Genomic DNA, 25,933 nt, shown 5'->3' with positions numbered 1-25,933 from the left:
ATAAACTTGGCAGTTGATCTTGCATCAACCTTACGTGTCGCCCTGGCTTCCACCCACTTTGTCACATAGTCAATGGTAACAATAATATATCGAGATTGAGTAGTGTGAGCTGCAAGACTAATTGGGCCTACAAAGTCCAAACCCCATTTTTCAAATGGTTGAGTCACTTTAACAGGATGTAAGGGCATCCTATCCTTTCGTTGTGTGATCTTGTAATGTTGGCATTCATCACATCCTTTTGCAAAAAGTAATGCATCCTTAAATAAGGTTGGCCACCAATAGCCTGATTGCAACACCTTTCTAGTTGTTAGTTCCCCTAAGAAATGTCTGCCGGCTATACCCATATGGGCTTCTTGCAGTATGTATAAATACTTATCCTCATGGGCACCATGTCTAAGAATATCATCCTTCCCTAGTCTATAGAGAGTTCCTGCAATGAGAGAGTAAGGCTCACATTCTTTTAATAGTTTTCGAGCTATGTCTTTACGAAGCTCTTTGGGGGGAAAACCATTAACTAGAAAGTTCACAATCTTCTCACTCCATTCAGCTATGGTTTCAACTAGGAATAGAGAAGTATCGGCCAAGTCATCACCGAGTCCAGTAGGGGCTTCACCATTGGGTATGCGAGACAAATGATCCGCCATGACATGTCTTTACCAGGTCTCACCACAACGGTAAAATCAAACTCAAGGAGAATTAACAACCATCGTGTAATTCTTCCCATGGAACAAGGTTTATTTACTAGATACAACAAGGCTTGATGATCAACATAGAACACAAACTTGTTGGCCAGAAGGTAGTAGCGAAATTTCTTCGCTGCATAAATCATACCTAAACCTTCTCGCTCTATAGTGGTGTAGTTTCTCTCGGCATCATTCAATTGACGACTTGCAAAGCTAATGGGGTAGTCCAGTTTATGTTCTCCTGGTTGATCTAGAACACACCCAATAGCAAAGTTTGATGCATCAATATGCACATGGAAAATTACATTTCAATTGGGCACTCATAGAATAGGAGCGCTAGTCAAGGTCTTTTTCAATGACTCATAAGCATGGTCACACTCCGCAGTTCCATTGGAACTCAATAAGAAGCTTGTACAAAGGACGAGCTATCTCGGCAAAGTTTAAAATAAACCGTCGGTAATAACCAACATGGCCCATGAACCTTTGAAATCCTTTATAGTTTGTAGGTGGTGGAAATTCAACAATAGCTTTAATTTTTCTCTCATCTGTGGAAATCCCATTTTTGGACACTATATGCCCTAAAATGACTCCATGTTTAACCCAAAATTGGCATTTGAAAGGGTTTAAGGAGATGCGATATAATCTACACTTCTCAAACACTTTTCGTAAGCATGATAGATATTCTTTCCAAGAGGAATAAACACAAAGGTCATCTAAGAAAGCTTCACAAAACTCCCTCAAATATTCTCTAAAAGCAATGTTTATTAATCTTTGAAAGGTAGCAGGGGCATTGGTTAAACCAAAAGCCATAACATGAAATGCAAACACTCCAGATTCGGTTATAAAGGCTGTTTTAGCTTGGTCCTCCAGCGCAATTGTGATTTGATTGTAGCCAGAGTACCCATCTAAAAAGCTATAAGCTTCCTTCCCTGCAACTCTTTCAAGCACATGTTCTCAATATGGCAAGGGGTAATGGTGGCTCCTAGTGGCGGCATTGACCTTCTTGAGAGCCACGCGCACTCTGAGTTTCCCATTCTTTTTTGGCACAATCACTATTGGAGACACCCATTCTGAGTGCTCAATAGGGTACATGAATCGGCATTCCACAAGCTTTTCAATCTCTTCTTGAACAATTTTTGCATATTTAGGATTCATTGGGTAGGGTCATTGCTGAACTAGTTTAGCCATGCTATTTATGGGGATTGTGTGTTGCACCACGGAAGGTGGAACACCTTTTATATCATGATAAGTCCAGGAAAATATATCCCTAAATTCCTTGAGAAGTTCTTTAAGTACACACTCCTTAGTCTCTGTCAGATCATAGGCAATGAGAATAGGTTTGGACTCTTCTCCTAGGTCTGCTAACTCTATTTCCTTAACTATCGCTGGACCGTCATAGACTCCATTGCTCCCATCGATAGGTTTTCTTTGAGCCTTTGTATACACAACCTTACGTTCCTCTGTGGTATAGGATTTGAAATGTTCAGGTGCACGGTGTAAGTCTGTGGGGTCGTGTTGTTCTGTGGACTGTGATTTAACTTCTAATTCCTTTTATTGTTGAGCTAACTCTCGATTTTGTCGTCTCCTTACGGTACGGCTCAACTTTAGCTTCTCTGTAGCCTCTAGTTTTGCGATGTCAATGGGTTGTGGACTACACCACATAACTCTTTGAAAGTATTCACCCCAATTATCTACCAACTTTCGATGAGCATCACATGCCCCTATATAATTAAGTCATTCTGCGGTAGATTTCTTTTCGTTTATTCTAGCACGCACATTTGCTCGATATCGCCGCCTCTTATATCTCTTACTTTCTTGTTTAATTTTTGATTACAACAGATCTCTAGTGAAGAGTCACTAGATGAATCACTACTTGTGTCTTCTGCTCCCTTGGATAGATTGTCATCTAGGGTACCACTGGGCCCTGAATGGTTTGTCCCCACATTTGCACTAAGATTTAACTCAGATTCTTTGTCCTCAAGGTCAATTTCAATTGATGATTCTGACCCCAAATCGTGTGGGCTATAGTCTTGTGAAGCGCTACTGGTTCCAATGCCAGTCAAACCTTCATCTTGTAGGTTATCAGAAGCTATATGCATTGCTTCTAGCATATTTAAGGGTACAAGTGGTGTCATTTCATCCCCCTCAGGTGTTACCCAGGTCGTCCCCCCTATTTTCCCAAGTGTCTATGGTTGCTGCTAGGTGGACCCAATCCACATTGTCCAACTCAGTCATCCCAGGTAGTACGTCCATATAAGGAGAATCTTCCCCAACATCAGTGTCCACTTTACACGTGTAACAATACTGCAATGGGGCCGAGTGAACTGTGGTGTCAGATCTATGATCAATTATAAACCTATTTCCTAGGGGATGTGCTCGACCAGTTACAAGATCCACTCGAATGATAGAATCTTGGAACTGCAAGTAGACATGGTTTTTAGACTAGTCATGCACCATTTTTGCTTCCCTCATGAAAGGACGTCCTAACATTATCTCTGATACCATAGTGTGTTTGGAGAAATCCATAACAATGAAGGTAATCCTTATTTTATGTCCAAAGACCTTGATCTTGAGATCTTCTAGCATCCCAATAGGTTTAACAATAGACCCATTGGCCATCTTCACTACTATGGTTGTGGTCGCAAGGTGAGGTCTTCCCATAGTTTCCCAGCAATTTTTAGTCACAATCATTAACTGCAGCGCCACCATCAAGGATTCCCTTCACAGTTAATCCCTTAGTAGTGATTGGTATGGTCGCATTGGATTCATCACCCTCAAAGTATTGTCCCAACTTGTTAACAAGTATTTCTATAACAAGGTTCTCATCTAGGTTGGGTTGTGGATCTAAGTGTTCCTCCTCTGTTGGAATCTCCCCAGCTCCATCTATCTATGCAAATTGTAGTAGCCCAAACTTCAGTTCTCCATTGAGGAAGGTTCAAAGAGCTGAGACTAGCTCAGAGTCTTTATATAGTTTGGACATTATGGTGGTTCTAACTTCTGAAGACATGAAATCTATCAATTTGGAAATGTTTAATGGCACCTTTTTGACTTCAGTCTCTTGACGTGGGGAAGATGGGATCTCCATTTCTTTGATAGAATCAAGTAGTCCCTCTGTAAACATTCTTTCCATCAAGAAGTGAGTACGCCCACTTTCCCATGACTTTAAGTCACTTTCTTCTTGGATGACACTAGGTATGGCTAAGGTTCTGTGGACCTGGTGAGGTTGTTGTTGCGTACGAAACACGGTGTCTATAATCTGGATCTGCCTAAGTGCTGGTTCTAGATCCCGTTGGGTATCTTCTACCAAACTCCTTAATTGCTTGACTCGCTCAATCTCCTTTGTAGGGTTTGGATAAGTTCCTCCCTTCTTCTTGGATCCTGGCCATTGTGGCTCATGAAGATCTTCCTTGTTGGTTTCTATATTAGTGGTCGTTTTGGTCTCTATGGTTTCTCCTGAATCAGAATCCTCTTCAGCGTCATTCATATATACCGGGTCGTCATCAGTCCCTATGTTGGTCTTTGAACTGGGGTTTGACTTCGCTGATTTTTGCAATCTCTTCCTTTGTGTTTTCTTCTTTTTTTGAGATTGGGAAATTGATGCTGTGTCTCTTTCCTCAAGGATATAATTTTGTTTTTGGAGCATCGATCGTGTGAGTACGTTTACTGGTACCATATGTGTACTTGGTGATGGCTCCTCATTAACTTCAATCAAGTTTAATGCCGTGATCTTCGGTGCATTTGGATTATTTGGACATTTGGCAATCAAATGATCTATGCCACATCGATTACACATGAGTATCGGCATTATAGACGTGCTCGCTTGATTGGTTTGCATTAGTGTGGCATTCTTTTGTAGCCTAATAGGACACGCGGCTACACGATGTGGACCTCCACACTCATAACATTGAAGAGGTGGTCTCTTAGCAGTGTAATTGATATTTTGGCCTCTTGCAGCAAGAGCAGCTACTTGATAGACAGGTTTGACTTGTCCTCAATAGTCCTCCATGTAGTATTGTGGACTTTCTTCAAGCACATCCATCCCATAGGCAATATTAGGGTCCATATCTTCCTCACAGACTTCCAAACAAGCATTAGATGACTCAAAACCTACTTGATTCACAGAAGTGATTCTCGGATGTGGTGGTTGCGGTCCTAGCACTGGAGGTGGTAAAGGTGTTGTTTGAACAACATTTTAGGCCCTAGGGACCATGTGTTGTGATGTTTGTTCAAGAGGTGGGGCTAGCATCAATGCAGGCACTTGAGGTGTGTCTGTCCATGCTAAGGTTGATTTATTGGCCATCACGCGCTGAAATACTATGCAATCCTTAGCTTGATGACCATACCTTCCACATGCTTTGCAATTCCCATTGAATTTTACTCTAAAAGTAGGGCATTCATTGGTACTATGCGGTCCATAGCATATTGAGCACCATTGTTGCTCCCTTCTTGGATACATATGATTGTTTTGTGGAGCACGATTGTCTCTAAGACTCTCTTGAATAGCCTTGGTGAGATATGCTAAAGTCATCTCAGATATCTTTGGCTCCTTAGCAATAGTCTTTAGGGTCATTGGCTGATGCCATGATGCTTGCGAGCTAATAGATTTAGGCTCAATAGACACTCTTTCTCCTTGAATCATTAAATTATCCTCCAATTGGATCGCATTGGTGGCAACTTCTTCCCAAGTGGTGATACCTCTAATGACTAAGCCATTGTAGATATCCTCATGTCGTAATCCCCTAATGAATCTATCAAGCAATTGATTATTATTGAAGCACTCATTTGGATTACAACGAGAATTCAAATGCTTCAAGCGACTAATAAAGTCTCTCATCGACTCTCCTTCCTCTCCCTCTTGTATGTATTCTTTCAAGAACAGTCTCCTAAGAGTAGGGTAAATCATTTTTTCTTCCACCCTTAGAGTTCTATACCAATCCCCTGCCTTTCCACTTAAGGTTAGGCTTAAAGCATTACTCTTATGCAGGTCATTGTGTTCTCTTAGAGAATCACATATTTGTTCAAACACTTCGATATGCTTTCTCACATCCCTGACTCCACTAAATTTTTGTGTGAGCTTGGCTATTTGTACTGCCTTACTTCTGGGCTCTCTATCAGGCGTGTTACGCATATTCTCAACAATAGATCGACCAATAGCTTGAGTAAATGTTGCCAAGTCACCCAAGTGAGCAGGCACTGTGGGTGAAGGTGCTCCAGAGACTACATGTGGAGTAGGTATTGGCATTGGGCTTGGCACGTAGGAAGCCCTTGGGTTCCATGTTGGGTACGATGTTGTGCCATGTGGTGGCCCAAAGTTCATATGTGTGGCCCTAGGCATAACAGACATCGGATGTGACATGCTAATGCTAGCCGGTATAGTCCCATGGAAATAAGAACTTGGGTGTTGTGGTTGTGGAGCATAGGTTGTTGAAACAATGGGAGGAGTAGGGACTACATGAGCACGAGGACCCATGGGTGTATACGATTGGTACACACTTGTATGTACTATTGCAGGCATTGAGCTACCATGTAGTGGTGCTTTACTAACAAATGAGGTCCATGGCGTGTTTCTCGGCATGCCCATCATTGGGGTAGGCATGCTAGCCGTGGTTTCATCAAGGGAAAGATGAGCTAGAATTGGAAAGGTGAAGCTATCACTTGTGGGCTCAGATTGCACTGAGACCCCTGGAGAAACAACATATGGAGGATCCATCGGACTTATCGAGGGAGTCTCCATTTGCGATAAGATTGGTTGTTTAGCCTTTCCTGTATCCAAGAATCTCATGAGACCCGTTATAGGCATGTTGATCCCCTTGTTCTGTCTCTCTAACTCAATGACCCTATGGGGATGACCTCACAAACTCTTTGTTGTTGATCCTCCACAATAGTAGCATCCATTGTGGATTGTAGGACATCTAAAACCCACGTGATAGGTGTGACCTGTGTATAGGTCGGTCAGAGTTTCCGTTTGTAGTTCGTACTCCAAGTTCTCATTTAAGAACTCTCCATCTAGGATTGAGGTGCTAGGGGTGTCCTTTGAGCTAGATGCAGTGTTGCTTTCTAAAGGTCGGCGCTTAGTGGTTGTTAAGTCAAGAGCACTCGATTGCTCTCTTAACAAGGATATTGACATAGGGGCTTTCGCGTTTAACTCTCTTCGTTGCTCTGCCTTGCGTAAGCTCTCGATTTCTTTTTCCCTTGATGCAAGGATGTATCGCTCAACCTCTTGCACTTCGGCAAGGATTCTACCATCGAGTAATATGAATTCGGAGGGGAATATCTCTGAAGAGTCAGGAGGTGCAGTGAATGAAGTATTCACTTGCACATTCTCTAAGGGTATAGGGTCTACTTTGGTCATGAATGGAGAATTTACTTCCCAACCCCCCTCATTTACATCATTAGCTCCATGTTCGGAGCGAGTGGCTCTACTAAAGGTTTCCTTCAAGCGGCTAAGCACGCTCGGCCCGAACCGTGGACCCATGGCATGCATGTCTTGGCTTGAGCTATCGGGATTAGGCATTGGGAAACCCTCCATGACGTCGTAGTCAGAGGAAGAGTCACTAGCCGCTATGTTCGGGTCTTGGTTTGTACTGCCTTGGGTCCCCGTCAAGGGCCCGGAACCTAAGGTAGGTGGATATTGAGAACTCGCATAAGTCAAAATTCTCTCTAGTTGCTCCATCTCTAGCACACGACCAGAGTGCAGATGCATGTACCTTTGACAACCTACAAGCGTCGGCGAATAACCTCGAAGGTTAACCGCTTACTTTTTTAGGCGTCTGTTTTCACTCGTTTTTTTATGTTTTTTAATATTTTTGAATGATCAATTTTTTTAATTAAAGTGTGTGATAGCTCAAAACAAGCATATCACTCAGAGGGTCGCGGTGTGCTTTACAGCACAACATTCAGTCACCTGAAGCTCCGTTGGTCCTCAAAAAATCGATTTTTAGCTACGTGTGAAGCTAAAATTCATAATTTTAAAAGGCGATTGAGGCCTAAGCTTGAGCGCGAGCTTGGGCTTGGGTCTGGGCTTGGGTCTGGGAGATATTCCCGATCTCGGTCCTACCTTTAAATTTTTTTATTATTTTTATTATTTTTAATTTTTAATTTTATATTTTATATTTTTATATTTTTATATTTTTATTTTTTTAAAGGATAAGGTCGTCGCGGCTTGTGCGAGAGCACACACACACTCTACCTACCTACTTCCAACTAATACACCTACTATTACACACTAACACACTCTATTAGCTCTCACAGATCTACTTCCTACTTACGGTACATTACATTACACACAACTAATAACCTTAATACTAACACCTTACACAAAGAAAAAAGAAAGTACCTTTGAAAACTCTATTAACAAAAGAAATACACAGTAGTAGCACAAAATCCTTCTTCTCAACACACACACCCTCCTTCCTTACCTTTCCTACAATTGAAATTGCACCACAAAAGAAGCACAAAGTGCCATTCAAGCTTAGTGTATGGCATTCCCCGGCAACGGTGCCAAAAATGTGCGCGTCTGTTGCACGTGTCAATGCAAGGAACTTGCCGATACACTATGTGCGAACCACAAATGGCTCCAAGCACACAATAAGCCTAAACTAGTAAGCTCAGAGATGGCGTTGGTGTGTCACTCACCGCTCTACGCTTCCTGTCGTGGAGGATTTCTCACTGCGAAGAAGAGGGAGACACTGCTACGCCGCGCTCAACCGCCTCGCCCACCGTCGTGCCGCCGCAATGCTCGATCGCACTCTCTCTCTCACGCATACACACACACACAAGGAGATGAAGAAGAAGAAGATGGAGATGGAGCAAGAGCACTCTTCAATTGCACAAATGAGAGAATGAGTGAATTTTAGGTTTAGTTGACTTTTATATGAGCTCGTCCCATTCACGCTTGGGCGCCCATGCTTAGCCAACTAATCCCTTGAATATTCCAGTTAGAGTGTGCCTCTCATCGGCGATCACTCTTACCCTTTTCCTATTGGACCGACAAGCCCGGTACCTGACTCTACCAAGTAAATAATACAACGTCCGTCATAGGTGATAAGATGTACGTGAGCCGTGAGGGTTAACAACAGACCATCTCTCATTTGGGCCTCTTTACCATTGGCCCCGTGTTGAGATAGATCCGTAAGCACATGTCTATATTCTAACCCTTGTTCCCATTTATTATCCCACATTAAATGATCAGTTTAATATGAGAAAATCATTTAATGACACAGCCTAAAGTACCTTACAGGTAATTCACAAGCACTTCTGTGAAAATATGTAGGAAACAAGCACTTTAAAAGTATTGGCTATCGGCCCAAAGTACCTTTAAGGTAGTCCTCATGTGGTTTCTGTATGTTAAGATATGTAGGTAACTGTCATGGATGCTTGAGAGTCAGTCGCTGCCTACATCATCACCTGTGTCATCGCCTACATCATCACTAGAAGGCTCTAGAAGAATCTAGAAGGATCTAGAAGATTCTAGAAGGTTCTAAAAGTATCAAGGAGATTCTAGAAGTTTCTATAAGCATGGAGAAGATTTCGAAAGAATCTAGAAGTCTCTGGAAAGCTCTAGAAAGTTGAAGAAGGATCTAGAAGGTTCTAGAAAGACTAAAAGGATCAAGAAGTTTCTAGAAGCTTGGAGAAGATTCCGAAAGAATCTAGAAAGTCTTAAACTACTTGAATCTAGAAAGTCTTAAACTACTTGAATCAGAAAAATAACACTTCAATGCTAAGACATAAAGATAACGCATCCAACCAGTTGGAGTATATTACATCTTTATCAATTTGACATCAAGTCATTACATGAGTTACAATGGGAATCAAAATGAAGCCAAAAAATTGATTTCCACATGAAAAGTAGCATATAAATATACAAGGTTCTAGCATGGGCTTAGTTTAGTTACAAAAGGTACATAAAGGATCTGTCATCCTAAAAAAAGCAAGGGATGTCATCGTCGCTTGCACTCTATGGGCATGAGCTACGGCCCACATAAGTACGCATCATACAATGTCTTTTCAAACCCTTTTGCAATTGCTGTGAATACATACTTGTCATCATCAATAGGTTTTGATTTGCTGAATGTGTCCGCCAAGGCACAGCGATCTATAGCATGCTGCCACCCTTCTAGCTGGGTCTTTAGATCTTTTGACAAGTATTGGCTGGAGTGGTGCTTAATACCAGGCACTATGATGTAAGTACCACAGGGGTTATAATGACATTTATAGGAACTATTGTCAATTATAAGGACATTGCAGGTATCATACCGCTACAACTTCGCTAAAAAATTCTGCAATACCTTGAAAAACGTTGGTCTATTACCACCAAAACAGTAGCTACCCACATCACATAGCTGTTGTCCAGCCCATCCACTAATATAGCTGTGAACCTGGGAAAAACATCTTCAAATTCTTGAGCCCACTCTGTTGAGCACTGCACTGCTCCATATGTACACATTTGCCCATGTCACAGCCCATGCAATAAAATCTTGTGCATCTTTCAGAACAAACAAGTACCTATCATCCGCCTCCTCATGCTTGACAAATGATGTAGCCTCAATATCGGGGACAGACGAAGCGTCAGACTTATCAGGTGTACATGTAAGACGAAGTACACCATTCAGATCTAATATGAGGGTTGGTCGGGTCGGATCATCATATGGCAAGGAGGAGATAGCTAGGGGAATGTACTTTGGGGGATCTCTGATGATGATTCCCTCTATATGCAGCTTGAGGGTCCCCTTTTCCTTTGGATGCTCTGTAAAAGACAACATTCAACATTGAAAAATAAACACGAGGCAATATTTGACATAAAAGCAACAAAAACATAGAGGCCGACTAAAACATAGACACTGCTCTTATGAAACATAAAAGCGACAAAAACATAGAGGCCGACAAAAAAGTTTCTTTTGCATTCAAAATCAAGAATCACGGATTCTTGTATTACGTCACAATTTCTTGCAAACTCGAGGCTTGGGGGGGTGGGAAACATTATAAGGATTGCGGAGGGGAGTACTCTTTTTGGGAGTCTTTTTCACGGCAGGAGGTGATCTGGGTGCTTCCCTCTCTCCCATATCTCCATCTGCATGCTGAGCATGCTGTTTTGAACGTGTGGACTCCGAAGGTCTATTCTTTTTGGAAGGTCCACCTATGTCATAAAACAACACATCAGCCCCATGTAGACATTGCATAGAAGTTGACAAGTCCAATACCATTACCACTTACCATCACCGTTTTTCTTGCGCTTCTTTGACACCTTCACCATGTCACTCAGAAAGATGGGAGAATCTGGATTCTCATCACCAGCTACCATGCACTGCATTGCATCCACTGCACTGCATGCACTCCAAATGACCTCAAAAATTTTCTAATGGTGCCTTCTCATGATAGTCTTTCCTGTTATGGTAATAGCTTTTGCCTTGATGTTTTTAATGGAATGGCAGTTTTCTATTATGGTGGTAGCCTCAAATGTACTTTTCTACCTGCCATGGTAGAAAGCAAGAGTTATGGATTTCAAAGTCGAGGTTGGTAAGAAGACTGTGAAAGAGGTCTTTGTTCAACATGTTTTCACTCACTCAAATATGATTGCTAATGGCGGCGATGTCTCCATGGTGCATAATCCACGGTGCAACTGTGAGTTAATTATTCAGTACTCCTCTATAAACGTTATCTTACATTTTAAATGTGAATCTCTTTTTTTCTTCTCTAATTACAGATATTTAAATAGGTTATAGAGATGTTTGTATTTATTTCTATTCTTTTACATTCACAGATGTCTATCCTTCCTCATATGAGGAATGGGAGCCACTGGAGTGCATTATAGGTCTCATCTTTGTGACCCATGCTCGTATTGGGGTCTTGCAATATGTAGGTAGAACTAGGAAAAGCCAGACGAGGGTATTTTCTTCTATGACCATTTCTACCAACTCAATCAAAGGAATCAGAGAGGAGTGTTGGTGAAGGTTTCACTACCAACCAACTGGAACTCCATGGATTGGTAGGTTCCCAATACAACAATGAGTGAGGCATTGAGGAGCAAGCTCTATAGGGATGTTCAGAGGTCTCTCCAAAACTCTGTACCCACTAAATTGGTGAAACTTGCAAATTACTGTCATGTTGGTCTCTTTGTTGACTTATTTCATACCTGCAATGTGCACGTTGCTAAAACTATGCTGCTGTGCAAATCTTTTGATTCCCTCTTGTGTGATAAGCTTCTTGATTGAGGGTGGTATGTGAAAGAAACAGATGGCATATGTTGCAAGATTGCTCTTGACACTTTCATGTTGTCAAGTATATGCTTGCAACACAGACATTAATAATCTCCTTTTGGTACAAGTGTTCCCACATTGTTGAAGGTTGCTATGTGCCTATGGATCAAGAAGCAACAAGTTTGGCAAACAATGTTGTCATAGACGTGGAAGTGGTGGACAAAGACCTAAATCTTATGATAGTAATTACAATAAGGCAGCATGCAATCTTTTGCAATGTCGACATGACATAGTGGAGGAGACTGCCGACATTGACTCCATAAACTTTTATTTCTTGCTCGGTGGACGAAGAGTAATGCAACGAAGGGAGAAGCATTTTTTGTGTGGAGATCTTTTTGGCTGTATTCAAATTGTGCCCATGTAATCTAGCCTGAATAGTTTCTACAAAATGTTACTATTTTACTAGTTTAATCTTAATATCAAGTGTTTGCTCAAGGCTCTCTCTCTCTCTCTCTCTCTCTCTCTCTCTGAGTATTTGAAACACATAGACAAGTAGACAATATCAATTTATTGTATAAACAATGAATTACTAATTACATTTGTAAGTAAAATTCCGATGTGCTCAATGGGCTTAAGTACATTGCTTGCAGGTATGGGACCAAAATGTCCTCTAGGTAAAAATCGTGAAGATGCCCTTCAAATGAAGGTGGGAAAATAGTAGTGCTGGGTGGATTAAGTAAACCCTTATGTGATGTGTCATCAATCAACAAAGTATTGAGAGCATCATAAGGCACATTGATCTGTTCAAAGGGCTTGTAGAAAAGTGGTACATTAGCTTTAGTTGGGTGGAAATGTCCCGCAATGGTATTACAATTTCTTTGACTATACACAAAATAAAAATCCGATCTCTGAATTTCAACCAAACTGTAAACTATGGAACAAGGGGATTCAAGTTTTGGGCCTGCATTGAAGACCAGATAGCAACCCTAACCGTGGAATCAAAAAATTCAAAAATTCCTTTGTGCCTCGTCGAATTACTACTCTGAGATTTCCTAAGCAGAAATTACATAAATCGGAGATCTTTGTATGTACACTGTACGGCTGTCGTAGCAACAACATTCCATTGAGATCCAAAATAATTAATCTCTGCAATCATTGTGTGCATACATATAAGTAGCTAGAAAAAAAAGAGAGTATATTATTTAAGTACAATGGATATTACCGGAACAACCATATCTACTTGAAGCAAGAGTCCATACTGGTCATTTCTAATGTTGACATTCTGTTGTTGAGTGTCGATGTTCCCTTTTGTATTGCCAAGGGTATCCACCTCTTGTGGTTGTGCAATACATGACTCTTGTGTTTCCATGGCCGAATGGTTAACTTGTTCTGTTGTTTGTTTCTGGCTTTGATTTGCAACGTTGGCCTCCTCCTCTACATGGTCTATCCTTCATTTTAGGGTCAATAAAATCATTAGGGATGAGGAGCTTATCGTATCTCCAACGTACTCTCTTGAGCGTCTCATTGTCCTTGTCCATTATTGTGACCCGGTGAGCATGAGCAGTAACAATGGTGATATCATTAAAGTACTCCAGTAAAAAATCTTTTGCTGCTTCTTGAAGACAGAGCAGGGCAAGAACCTTCCATGTCATTGTACCAGCACATGCTTCCTCACAAATTTTCCTTAATGCCCTTTGGAAAGGAAGTTTAGGGACACAAAGCTCAATACATTTCTGATCCCTCTAAATAAACCCATGTTTCTCTGAATATTCTTCATTCTTGGTCCCTTCAAATTCTTCATTGGTTTCCCTGAACTTTTCTTCTTACTAGCAGACCTTCCACATGCTTTCTTTGCAAGCCCTAGTCCTTTCCCTACCTTCCTTGTTGTTGCCTTTGTTCTTGCCATTCCATTGTAAGGATAAATGCAAAGGATGTCTCTCTCTCTCTCTCTCTCTCTCTCTCTCTCTCTCTCTCTCTCTCTCTCTCTCTCTATAATTGAGTGGATCATGGCGCGCGGGTTGAAAAATGACAAGACAATATAGCCTATCGTGCGTCGTGCACCAATTCTTGAATTCCGTGTGTGTGTGTGTGTGTGTGTGTGTGTGTGTGTGTGTGTGTGTGTGTGTGTGTGTGTGTGTGTGTAAGTGTGTGTGTGTGTGTGTGTGTGTGTGTGTGTGTGTGTGTGTGTGTGTGTGTGTGTGTGTGTGTGTGTGTGTGGATCACGGTGCGCGGGCTTAGATTTGCGTATAGAAAATAGTCCTTCGCGTACCATGATCCAACTATGACTTCCGTCTCTCTCTCTCTCTCTCTCTCTCTCTCTCTCTTTATGTCTTCCTCTTTCAAACCCAACAAGCACTTAAAAACTCTCTCTCTCTCTCTCTCTCTCTCTCTCTCTCTCTCTCTCTCTCAAACCCAACAAACACTCAGAAACTCTATCTCTCACTCTCTCTGTCTCTCTCTTCTACATCAACAAACACTCTGGAAATACCTTTCTTGATGGATAGAAGTGGTTTGAAATAAATATACGAGACGGATTCCTCTATGTGCTGTTTTGAGCTGATTGAAAACGCTTGAAAGAGCTTTGCGCCTTGGTTGCATAGGTCGTCTCGGAGGTTAGGTCTCTCTCTCTCTCTCTCTCTCTCTCTCTCTCTCTCTCTCTCTCTCTCTCTCTCTCTCTCTCTCTCTCAGAAAGAGAGTCTCAGAGAGAGATTCTCAGAGAGAGAGAGAGTAACTTAGTGAAGGTGAGAAGAGAAATTATATTGGAGAAGCAAATACATTATATTGGAGAAGCAAATACAGACATTAAGAGGAAGATAGAGGCGAGAGAGAGAGAGAGAGAGAGAGAGAGAGAGAGAGAGAGAGAGAGAGAGAGAGGTAGAGAGTTAAAAAGGCCTATGCCTCCTACAAGGTGCATTAATCAAAAGCCTCTATCTTCCTCTCGATGTCTATATTTGCTTCTCCAATATAATTTCTCTTCTCCCCTTTACTAAGTTACTCTCTTCCTCTCGATGTCTGTATTTGCTTCTCCAATATAATTTCTCTTCTCCCCATTACTAAGTTACTCCCTTCCTCTCGATGTAACTTAGTAAAGGGGAGAAGAGAAAGAAGAGAAATTATATTGGAGAAGCAAATACAGACATCGAGAGGAAGATAGAGGCTAGAGAGAGTAACTTAGTAAAGGGAAGAAGAGAGTCTCTCTCTCTCTCTGTGAGAGAGAGAGAGAGAGAGAGAGAGAGAGAGAGAGAGAGAGAGAGAGAGAGAGAGAGAGAGCTAAAAAGGCCTCTGCCTCCTACAAGGTGCATTAATCAAAAGCGTGAAGACCACCAACAACATCCCAGTCTTTAAATCTCTACTCCAAGAGCAATGTCTAGTCCTGGCAAAGGTAAAGGCAGAAAGAGAGAAGTTTGAGCTTCACACTCAAAAGGGCAGAGTTAATGTTGGTGAAATGGTGGTAGTCCATTTAAAAGACTTTGATCCTAAAAGACAGTCTTACAAGAAGTATAATCAACTGCCTCTTATGTACAGACCCATTGGTGCATCTTACATGAACAGGAGTGCAAGCTGGTTCAAGAATCCTTTGGATTTCTAATATTTTAAAATGGATTATTTACAAGTCTTATGAAAGATCCTAAGGAGGTCATGGAGGAACAAGATTTACCAGCAGATGAAAAAGAGGAAAAGGATGAGGAATATATTGAAGTGACGGAGACAGAGGAGTCCATTGATCTTGAAGAAGAATCAAAACAGGTGGAACGAAGCAATCTTCTCTCAGTGAAAACCTCAGATATCAAGCTACCTCTAGATATGCCAGGTTTCAATGAGCGGCAAGACACCTTAATGCTACCAGGAGTGCTAGAGTTTAAATTTGGAGATAGGTCATACATTTTCCTTCATGATATACAAAGTATATTTTGTTTGCGGGAGGACTTTGCACTGGCCACTATGTCCAAGTATCAGGAGGAGAGGAATTGATTTGTTTCAGATGATAGTAGTGATGACGAGGTAATGGAGATCTCTTGTAACCCAGTGGACTGCCTTAAACTCTGCTTTGAAAAGGCAAAAAAGTATAAAGAAAGCCTTCCTGATGAAGCCACATTTCAAACTATTCGAAATAATCTCAAGCCATCAACTAGTAAACAGGATATGGAGGATTGGTTTAAGCGACCAGCCCAGGAGTCAATAGGATCAGTCAACCTATGGAAGGATGAGATTTTTTTGCAAGATGAGAGTTTCATGGTATAAAATCCTTCCCCCCCCCCCCCCCCCCCCATCTCTGTCTCTCTCTCTCTCTCTCTCTCACACACACACACATACACAAACACTTCTTTGTTTACAGTCATGGATTGCTGAATAGGACGACTTTCTTCGTCGTCGAAGAAGACAGTTCCGTGGTAGGGATGTAGCTCTAGGACAATATCTTCCTAGTTTATGTGAGGCACCCATCCTAATCTTCCACAATGGAATGTCACAAGAGGGGAATATTGCAACCTATGCTTTCAAGACATTATCTCGCTTCTTAGGTGGTCCAATGCTGCCACAAAATGCTCAAACTTATCCTCATCGACAAGGTTTTTGGGAGAGAATGTTTTGGTTAGTCTCGCCAGGATATACTGGGGGCCGTGCAACATATTACTACACATACACAGCAATGGCATTATTTTTAGGGAAAGAAAACCCTATTGAACTCTTAGAGTATGGCAAACATTTAATGATCAGATACAAGGGCGAGGTTCAAAATGATATCTGCAAATCATCAAAAGGTTGAAATAGTTGTGGTACATATTGAGTTCAATTCTATAGGCATTTGTGGTACATTCAATAATCTAAACTCTAATTCTCTTGTTCCACCAATGATTGGCATATTGCATTGTCTCCCTCCACCTCATTTGACTTTCAAGAGCACTTGAGTTGCGTCTGCTCGCTTTCTTTTATGAAGTTACAAATGTTTGATTGCCTGTACGGTTGCTGAAGAGGACAATACTTGCTTTTGTTGCATGCGATGAACGATTCTGCGATAAAACCACTGAAATAACTCCTTTAGACTATTTGCCTTATTTCGAGAGCCTCCATGTTGTGTGTGTCTGAAGTAGGTATTTATAGCCATGTAATAAGACTTCTCTAGGCCTTGGGTGTTTTGTATACCTGCATTCCCATACTTTTGGATGAAGTATGGCAAATGATTAAAAATAATGTGCTCTACAAAACAAGAAATTTAAACCAAACTTAGTACTAAGACTATCTGAGGTGCTTTGAATTTACCATGTAATGAGTGATTTGAGTGTCAGTCCAAGCTGTCTTGAAGGATTTTTTTAGTAGTTGAAGGTTCTGTTTAGACTTGCTGAGATTATCCTGCGACCAATCATCATTGTCACACATTTGAAATAACGTGTCAATGGAACGCCACACATCACCCTTTGCATTGCAAGTTGTTGGCTCTTGGTCTTTCACTGCTAAATGAAGCTTTTTTTAGTGCATATACTCAAATTTGCTAATGTAGGTAGAGTGATATACTCTCCCTCGCTTTGTTAGCTTCACATCTTTCATACCTTGAGGTTTAGATAGAAAAAGGCGTGCCTTGACCCCACCTATGGATGGTTTGTAGGGTACATCTTTCTCATTAGTTGACCTTTTTTCATCTTGCTAGATTTTGACATTGCCCCCATGTAGACCAATATCTGACAAAACTAGTTCCAAAGCCTCTAGAGTGACTTGTCGCTTAGCTGACTTTTTGATTTTTCAAGAAAACCCAATGTACAAATATACCAACTTCTCTACAATTCGGCAGAGACCATGCATTGTACAAATATGGACATTAACAAGTGGTATGTCCAGAATTGGTCGGAAATTAGAGTCTTCATTGTGACGAATAGGAGCCTTTCGCCACCCATTTGGGTCCATCACCTTTGCACGCTCCATGCAATACAAGCATGGAGACCTTACCATGGAACCCATTCCAAATTATAAGTACACTTCAGTGTTTTGAGGTCACCTGCAAGATGCCATTGAACTTGAAAGCCTCCTCTCCCATCTACAGCCAATACCTCTCCTCAATTCATTTGCCTATCAATGATATCTGGAATAGGGGTTTGATGGAACACCCAAAATAAAATGTCATGGTCTTCTTTCTTTACCTACAAGATTAATCCTTTTGAGATATGAAAAATAATTCTAAAATTTAGGTACAATAGAGGGCTTGCTAGAGCTGCAAAATTGGAAATAACTCGATTACCTGAAATGCACCAAGCCACTATATGTTTGTTTCTGATTGAACATTGAAGTATGAAGGGTCATCAGTGGGACATTTGGAAAGAGCCCTATTCATTAATGTGTTTGTAACTCGCTCTAACTTCTTCTCTTTAAGAATCTCACACTAATATAGCTTCAAAACAAAATGTAGAAAGCTACCTGTCTCTTCGAATGTGATATTGTAGAACTCTACCATTCTAGTTTGCAACAAAGTCAGGTCCATGAAGATATTGTTGTACTCATCATAAGTGACAATAGTTCCTGTGAGCTATAAATATCTTGAATATGAAATGGACATCCAATGAAGTCGGTCTATTCATTATTGAGCTGGAGTCTTTCCTTCCAAACACTCACAGCTATTGGTAAAAGCTTAGAATTTATTCCCTTCTTCACAAACATGTAAGAGATAGATTGTTGAATAGCTAAGTAACCTCTTTTACCAACTCCACGGGAGTCCAATGTACCCTGTTCTTGCTTGGCAGGCACTGCATTCTTTGACATGAATCTGTCAACGGCATACCGTTGCAAAACCTTAAACTTTTTGTCATGCATTATATCCTTTGCAAGACCACTAGTTATCAATGGATTTAACTGCTTTCCTACATTGGCCTTTGGGTCTATGTTTTCTTTGTCTGGATAGATAGAATCTCTACAAAGAAAGCATAACTAACATAAGCAAAAACTTAGATTAGTTTAAATTAATTAGATAGTTTACAATGCTCACCTCAATGCTTGGATTCTTTTCTTAAGTCTACCACAACCTACCTTCAACGTTTCAAGATTCTATAGCTTTTCTTTCGCACAAGAGTGCCTAACATTGTGTCTTTGTTTTGTAATGACCGTACCTTTGTTCGCAAGACCTGTGATTCTTGTGTGCGCTGCATTACGGTCTTTTGGTCCTCATAATGCAAGTTTGAAAGTCTCTGAATCTCATTTGCTTGGTGCTTCACCATGTCTTTATAAGTTTTTGATTTGTTGTTTAGAGCTTTACAGTAGCCAAGGAACCCATTCTCTCTATTACCTGCAAAGGTCAATAAGTTAGTGGGATTTGAAAATGCAGGGAAAACATTGATCATGGGGTTCAATCGATAGAGTGAGCCTTTTGTCCAAATATCTAGGTGTTTTTCTCCCTCTGCTTTGAGTCTCTCTATCATGACCGGTGTCACTTTGATGTTGGTTTTGCCTCGCTTACACAGTGGCGTATATTGGGGATCCAGGTCAATATGTAGATGATTGAAGGTACTTTTAAGGAGGACATTTGTGGGGGTGGAAGAAGAAGTCATGTATGCAATAGTGCAAGAAAGGGAGGATTTCTTTGAGATCATCGCACAAACAGTGAGAGAGTAAGGAGAGAGCAAGTTTGGAAGGATACGTCCTATTTCCTTTAGTCATACATTCCACGTACAGGAAACTCCCTCCAATTCTAGAACGTTCATTAAATGCAATTGAAAATTATTTATTCTTCAATCATCACGGCCGTTATGAGGCTGTGGCAAGAATCTAGTTATAAGTGCACTTTTTGAATGATTATTCCAAGTTTACAATTGATTTTACCACCTATTTTCTAGAGAGAGAAATTCAAAATTCTATTTTTCTTAGAAGGCCCTCCAAACGAACTCTGAAATTTCCTAATACATGACCAAAAACAAAGTACAATGACAGGTACCTTGGACACTACACACTAATCAGTAATGACCGTACAACCACCTTGGTAGAAAAAACTACTTTTACAAGTACCTTGGGCACAACCATTATAGCAAACAATCTTCAGGTGATCCTTAAAGAAACAATAAACCATAGCAAAAAAAACCATGAAAAAGTACCTTGTGCACTGCCACCATTACAGAGATGGCTTTCCAACAAACCTCTAAGGTAATGACATATACCATGGATAGTAGAAAAGTACCTTGGGCACTACAACCATAGCAATAGAAAAGTACCATATCAGAAAATACTACCATGAAAAAAACACCACCATGATCAAAAGAAGTACCATGACAGGCATTTTGGCCATTACTTGATACCTGGAAAAATAGCCATGACCCCTGCACCTGTCATGGTAGAAAAAACTACCATGACAAGTACCACAATAATAGACAAACTTCCATGGAAAAAACAACACCCATAGCAAAAAAGACCACCATGGAAAAGTACTTGGTCAATGTCACCATAACAAAAGGAAAGCCATGTTAAAAGAAACTACCATGCGAAGTACCTTGGGCACTATTACCATGATAGAACCCCACAATAGAAAAAACTACCATGTCAGGTAGGTTGGGTACTTAGCACCATAACAAAAATAACTGGCATGACAAAAACAACCACCTAAATAGAAGAGAGTACCATGTCAAGTACCTAGGGCATTACCACCTAAACAGAAATAATTGGCATGACAAAAACAACCACCTAAATAGAAGAGAGTACCATGTCAAGTACCTAGGGCATTACCACATAAACAAAAATCCTGCCTTGACTTGGTGGACACATACCTGGAGACGATCCACCGTATCTCTTATGTTTGAGCTGCTTGCATCGGCCCCAAGAGCTGTGAGTGCACTAGTTAGAGCAGCCATCTTGCCTTCAATCACCAAAAAATCAGTGTCAGTATCGTCAGCTCCCTTCATGCTGGACCGCAATATCTGGAGCTCCTGCAACTGCCCCTGAAGCACTGCCACGACTGAAGATGTCCCTTGTATCTTCCACATATTTTGGTTCCTGTCTTGTATCTCTACTCTCACATTATCCAATGTTGTGTTCAAAACCTTTAATGCATCCCTTTTTGCATCCAGAATGTGCTCCACCTGTGCTTTTACTTGTTGGCTTATGAAGGAGGCACTAACTAGAGAAGTGCTGCCAAATAAGAGAGCCTTTTGTCCACTTTTGTGACTTGCCCCAACATTGTCAAGATGAAGGGGCTGAAGTGATGTCCGCTCATTATTCTCCAGCCAAATCTTTACTTTCTTGTCAATGCCATCCGGAAGCTTCTTGCAATGGTCCAAAACCTGTTCACCAAAAGCAGCCCATGCAACCTTTTGACCTGTAGGATCTTGCCGAGCAGTTGGGCATCGCTCGTACACAAACAACATTGCAAACTTGTGTGTGATCTCTTTGTTGGCCGGCATGCTTTGGTAGACTTTGTGAAATAGTAACCTGCATTCGTCTACAAACTCAGGTCGCATCATATGCAGAAAGATTGTAGAGCCCTTCTCCCTTTTCTTCATGAAGACCGACAGCCAATCCTGCTCTGTGATATCAGCCTCATTGAGGTGCTAATAGATCTTGCCCTCCAAGCTTAAGCCATACTCCTCATGCAACTCCTCTCATGTGTAGCAGAATTGATTTTGCTTGGGGTATTGAATCCTCCAGGAAGATCTTGCTGCAAACCACATTTGACAAAATAAACAAACATTGAAAAGAACATTTCTACAATTGAAGAGACAGAGTTGATATGTACCAATGCTTTTGTCACCGATGGTTTCAGACTTTATGCCCAATGTTGTGGAGCTCCTAGGCTTGCTATTGGATGAAAGCATGCTAGCTGAACCACCATCAGCTGCTGCCATGGTGCACTTTCGTGGTGGAGTCTTCATATCACTGTACAAACAAAAAAACACAATCCATGATTCACAATGTCCTCAAACAAACACATTGCTCAACTACAACAAAAGAGAAAGAGAGAGAGAGAGAGAGAGAGAGAGAGAGAGAGAGAGAGAGAGGGGGGGGGGGGGGGGGGGGGGGGGGGGAGAGGGGGATTACAATACCCGGTGAAGATTGAGGTCGCATAGAGAGGGCAGGTGTCCGCAGTTCTTCCTCGCTTTCTTCATGCAGAGTGCATGAAGATGGAGTAGCGCATGGGTAGCTTCCTGCTGTGTAGACTGGAATGCAACAGAAGTCACAGTCACCCTCTACCCGTAAATGATGTTCAAAAAATGATGGCATTCTTTTCTTGAAGTGGCGGCATTTTTCCATTTTTGAAATTTTCCACGTCCCCAATAAACCACTTGAAGGGAACAAATAAAACTTGAGAACTACTTCGAAAACCACCTAGAAAAGCCCTTGAAACTGACCACCATTTCATGCTTTCAGCCTTCTAGGAGATGGAAAATATCCTAGAACTTTTTTGAATCTTGCCATGGAAAGGGAGAGCATGACATGGAAAGAGCAATAGTAAAGAGAGCCTTAACACAATACCAATTGTAACCTAATTGCCCAAAGTTAGAAATTGTACCACATACATGATAGCATTTTCATGAACAAACCTGACAACACCCACCAACAATAAAGATGATGAGGATGAACTAAAGAGCAATAGTAAAGAGAGCCTTAACACAATACCAATTGTAACCTGACTGCCCAAAGCTAGAAATTGTGCCACAGACAAGATAGCATTTTCACGAACAAACTTGACAACACCCACTAACAATAAAGATGATAATGAGGATGAACTGATTGAAAGTACAACATATGAGGGACGTTGTGCTACCCTTAGTCAAGCTCTAGTTGTTAGAAGCAATTTTGTTGCTCCTACAAATTATGACAACAATGAGAGTGTCAATTTATACATATGTGTGTGTGTGTGTGTGTTGTTCTCTCTCTCTCTCTCTCTCTCTCTCTCTCTCTCTCTCTCTCTCTCTCTCTCTCTCTCTCTCTCTCTCTCTCTCTCTCTCTCTCTTTTTCTTTCTTTCTATGCAAGTCTTTTACTCCAAGAATTGAATTTCAAATTACAAAGCTATTGAAAATACATGATGCCTGACAACCACACATGATGCAACCTCCATCAGCTCCCATGTCATGATCGTTCATGCCAACACAACCCATGCACCATTGCAGAGTTGAAGTAGTGCTGGCTCCTACTCGAGTGGATGGTGGCAGCGCGCCGACCACGACCATGCACTATCAGTAGGATGATGCATAAGAAAACAACAACGAGAAACAATTATGCCACTTACAATGGTTGAGTAGGGCACACAGGTAGATCAAGGCATTGTTGGCAGCAAACTAGATTGCAATTGAGTTGATACGACATGGAAGATGTTGCTCCAATCCATGTTGTCCAAGTCATCATCTTGGGCATAGAATGCCAAGGAATTTATATCATAGTCATGACCCTCCATTGAATTGCTTTCAATTTTAGTACACACACAGAATGAGAGGGACACAAAAATCAACAACTATGTGAAGCCAGTAGTCTTCATTGCTGCATGGGCTAGTAGTCACTGTGCAACTGGGTATTCTCTCCTTAGGCACACTATGTGTGTGTGTGTGTGTGTGTGTGTGTGTGTGTGTGTGTGTGTGTGTGTGCACAAATGCATATATACACACAAACGTACACACACATATATACATATATAAATACACATAATATGTATTTGTACACACACACACATATTGTGTGTGTGTGTGTGTATGTACACATATACACACACATACATGTGTGTGTGTGTGTGTGTCTCTGTGTTTGTGGCCACTTGTTGGTTTACAAGCATGAGGACATGGTAGGCACTTGTTCAAATAAGCCCTTATGATCCTCTAGAGTTGTTGCAATTGGATGCTATGTTGGCCTTGGAGAATAGCATACAATCAATGATATCGGGTGATGTCACACACACACATTATCTGGGATACAGATAGTAGCCAGATTATCGTACAATTTAGTGACCCTCTAGATAGAGTGTGCCTTGAATTCCCCCTCAAAGCCTTCTAATTGACATTTATAAAGACAAGAGACCGTCGATTCCTACCCTCAACCAGCTATAATGCTCTACCCCACCCTTGCACATCTAGGGACTTTAGGCTATCATATAACAACACATGCTTATCTTCCTAAACCTTAGACTATCTTCACATGCCGACCAAAATAATAAAAATTTTCTTATCTTGAGTTCAAAAATGCAAAAGAAGTTCTTAAGCTTGTGAGGTTCTTCATCAAAGACTATATTTCCCTCTGTGTCCAAATTCTCATTAAGCCAGTTATTAAAAACATGAGATAAACCAACCAAAATTGAACGAACCGATGAGTGATGCTTGTGTTCACAAAAAGGAAACTGCCATTTCTATAAGAACAAAACTAGCTAACACACTAAAGGATAGAGAAGGGGTATGTCAAGGGGAGGAGCACTTGGACTTTTTGAAGCCCTAGAAGCAGTAGGACCTTATGAGGCAGGAGTTGTAGTTGTATTCATAGTTGTTTATTCACCTGTGATTATCTTGTTAAGGGGTCATTCATGGAGAGGCCCAACAATTCTGGGCAAACAATGGCCTTGGTAGCAACATTGCAGCAGGCAGGTCCTAACATCATCAAAAGTGTAGTGTTCACCTTTGGAAGTCTGGTAGTGCCATTTATGCTTGTAGCAATAAAATCACAAAGGCATTGAGGATCTGTCTCATGGATAGTCTCCAAGTTGGTACCCGAGAGGTTCCTTGGCAGAGTGGAAAACAAGGTAGAAGCTTTGTAAGGGCATCTAGGCAAGAGTTGGTGTCTGTTACAGTGGCATCATTGACCTTTGCAAGGATGCCAGTGCACAATGTGATGGTGTACAAGACGAAAAGAGTCTTCATTCGCTCCATTGTTAGTTCACAAACACAAAGGAAAGGAAGCAAAGGAGGTAGAAGCTTGAGCTAAGAGAGAAGGGAGAAGACTTGGCTCTAGCTACTTCCAACTCTCTTTCTCCTTCCACTTTGAATTATGGTAGAGGCTTTCATTCGGGTTCTCTCTCTCTCTCTCTCTCTCTCTCTCTCTCTCTCTCTCTTGCAGCCGTTTTTTGACCTAGTTGACAATAGTGCACTCTTTTGATCATAACTTCTTTATTTGAACTCCGATTTGGGTGATATATAGCCTCAATCGAAGAGCACAATGCCATCCACACATTGATGTAAAGACAATAATTTTTTGAGTTGTGGAAGGCATTTTTGTAGCAACATTTTTGAAGTGAATAGGCTCAAAAAAGTTGACTCTCATCTCTTATTTTACATACAATGTCTTTCAGCACTCGCAAGGGTTCTTCTTCTTCAACAAGGTCCATAAGCATTGTAGAAAATGATCTAAAATATCCCAAGTATGGAGATAGCAACACAACCACTCAACCAACGACATCGAAAACCATGATCATGGCATACTTGGTATCGTTGCAAGAGATCATAAACAAACAAGGTGAATACTTATGGGCACTTGCAATGGAGAATGACACGCCAAAGCTTCTTGTGGTTGAGAATGAGAGGACATTTGAGATGCACACAACACGTTTGATGCAACTTGAAGAGAAAGTCAAGGAATGTAAACGCTCTCTTGTGGACTTGAATGCTTTGAAGGAGCGCATGAGTAAAGTAGAGCATGACCATGTATTGAAAGAGGAGAAGTTTGACACCATGAGCTGTGATGTATACGATATGAAAAATGTATGTACAAACAAGTCTTCAACTGATGTATGTGGTAGCAATGTGGTTCCTAATTTCTCCCTCATTGAAGCTATGGCTCAAACAAAGAATGTTGAGAATGTGGATGTGGAGGAGTTGAAGGAACGGGAGCGACATTCCAAGAACATTGTTATTCATGGAATTCCCAAAGAGAAATTAAAGACACATCCTTCTCTTGCCATCGTTATCCAAGATTTCTTCAAAACACACTTTGGCATGTCCAGAGTTATGTTCTTTGGAGCACATAGATTGGGTAAGCAAGGAGCTCCTCGCTTGGGAGAACGGCCAATTGTATGCACCATGCCAGATGAGACCAAACGAAATATTATCCTTGATAATAATTGGATCTATTTGAGGGATACAAAATGTTTTGTATGTGAAGATCACACTATTAAG

The 25,933-nt window shown here is 41.1% G+C and overlaps 1 pseudogene; it reads right to left on the bottom strand.

Moving 5' to 3' along the window:
- Positions 1-24,154: 24,154 nt before the first annotated feature.
- Positions 24,155-24,682, bottom strand: LOC147434123 (uncharacterized; annotated as a pseudogene).
- Between the last annotated feature and the right edge of the window lie 1,251 nt (positions 24,683-25,933).

Source organism: Adiantum capillus-veneris, chromosome 19 (genome assembly GCF_014529385.1).
Source record: "Adiantum capillus-veneris isolate H3 chromosome 19, ASM1452938v2, whole genome shotgun sequence".
In the NCBI taxonomy this organism is placed as follows: Eukaryota; Viridiplantae; Streptophyta; class Polypodiopsida; order Polypodiales; family Pteridaceae; genus Adiantum; species Adiantum capillus-veneris.
The sequence above is the reverse complement of the archived record's forward strand: the minus strand, read 5'-3'. Positions and strand labels throughout refer to the sequence as shown.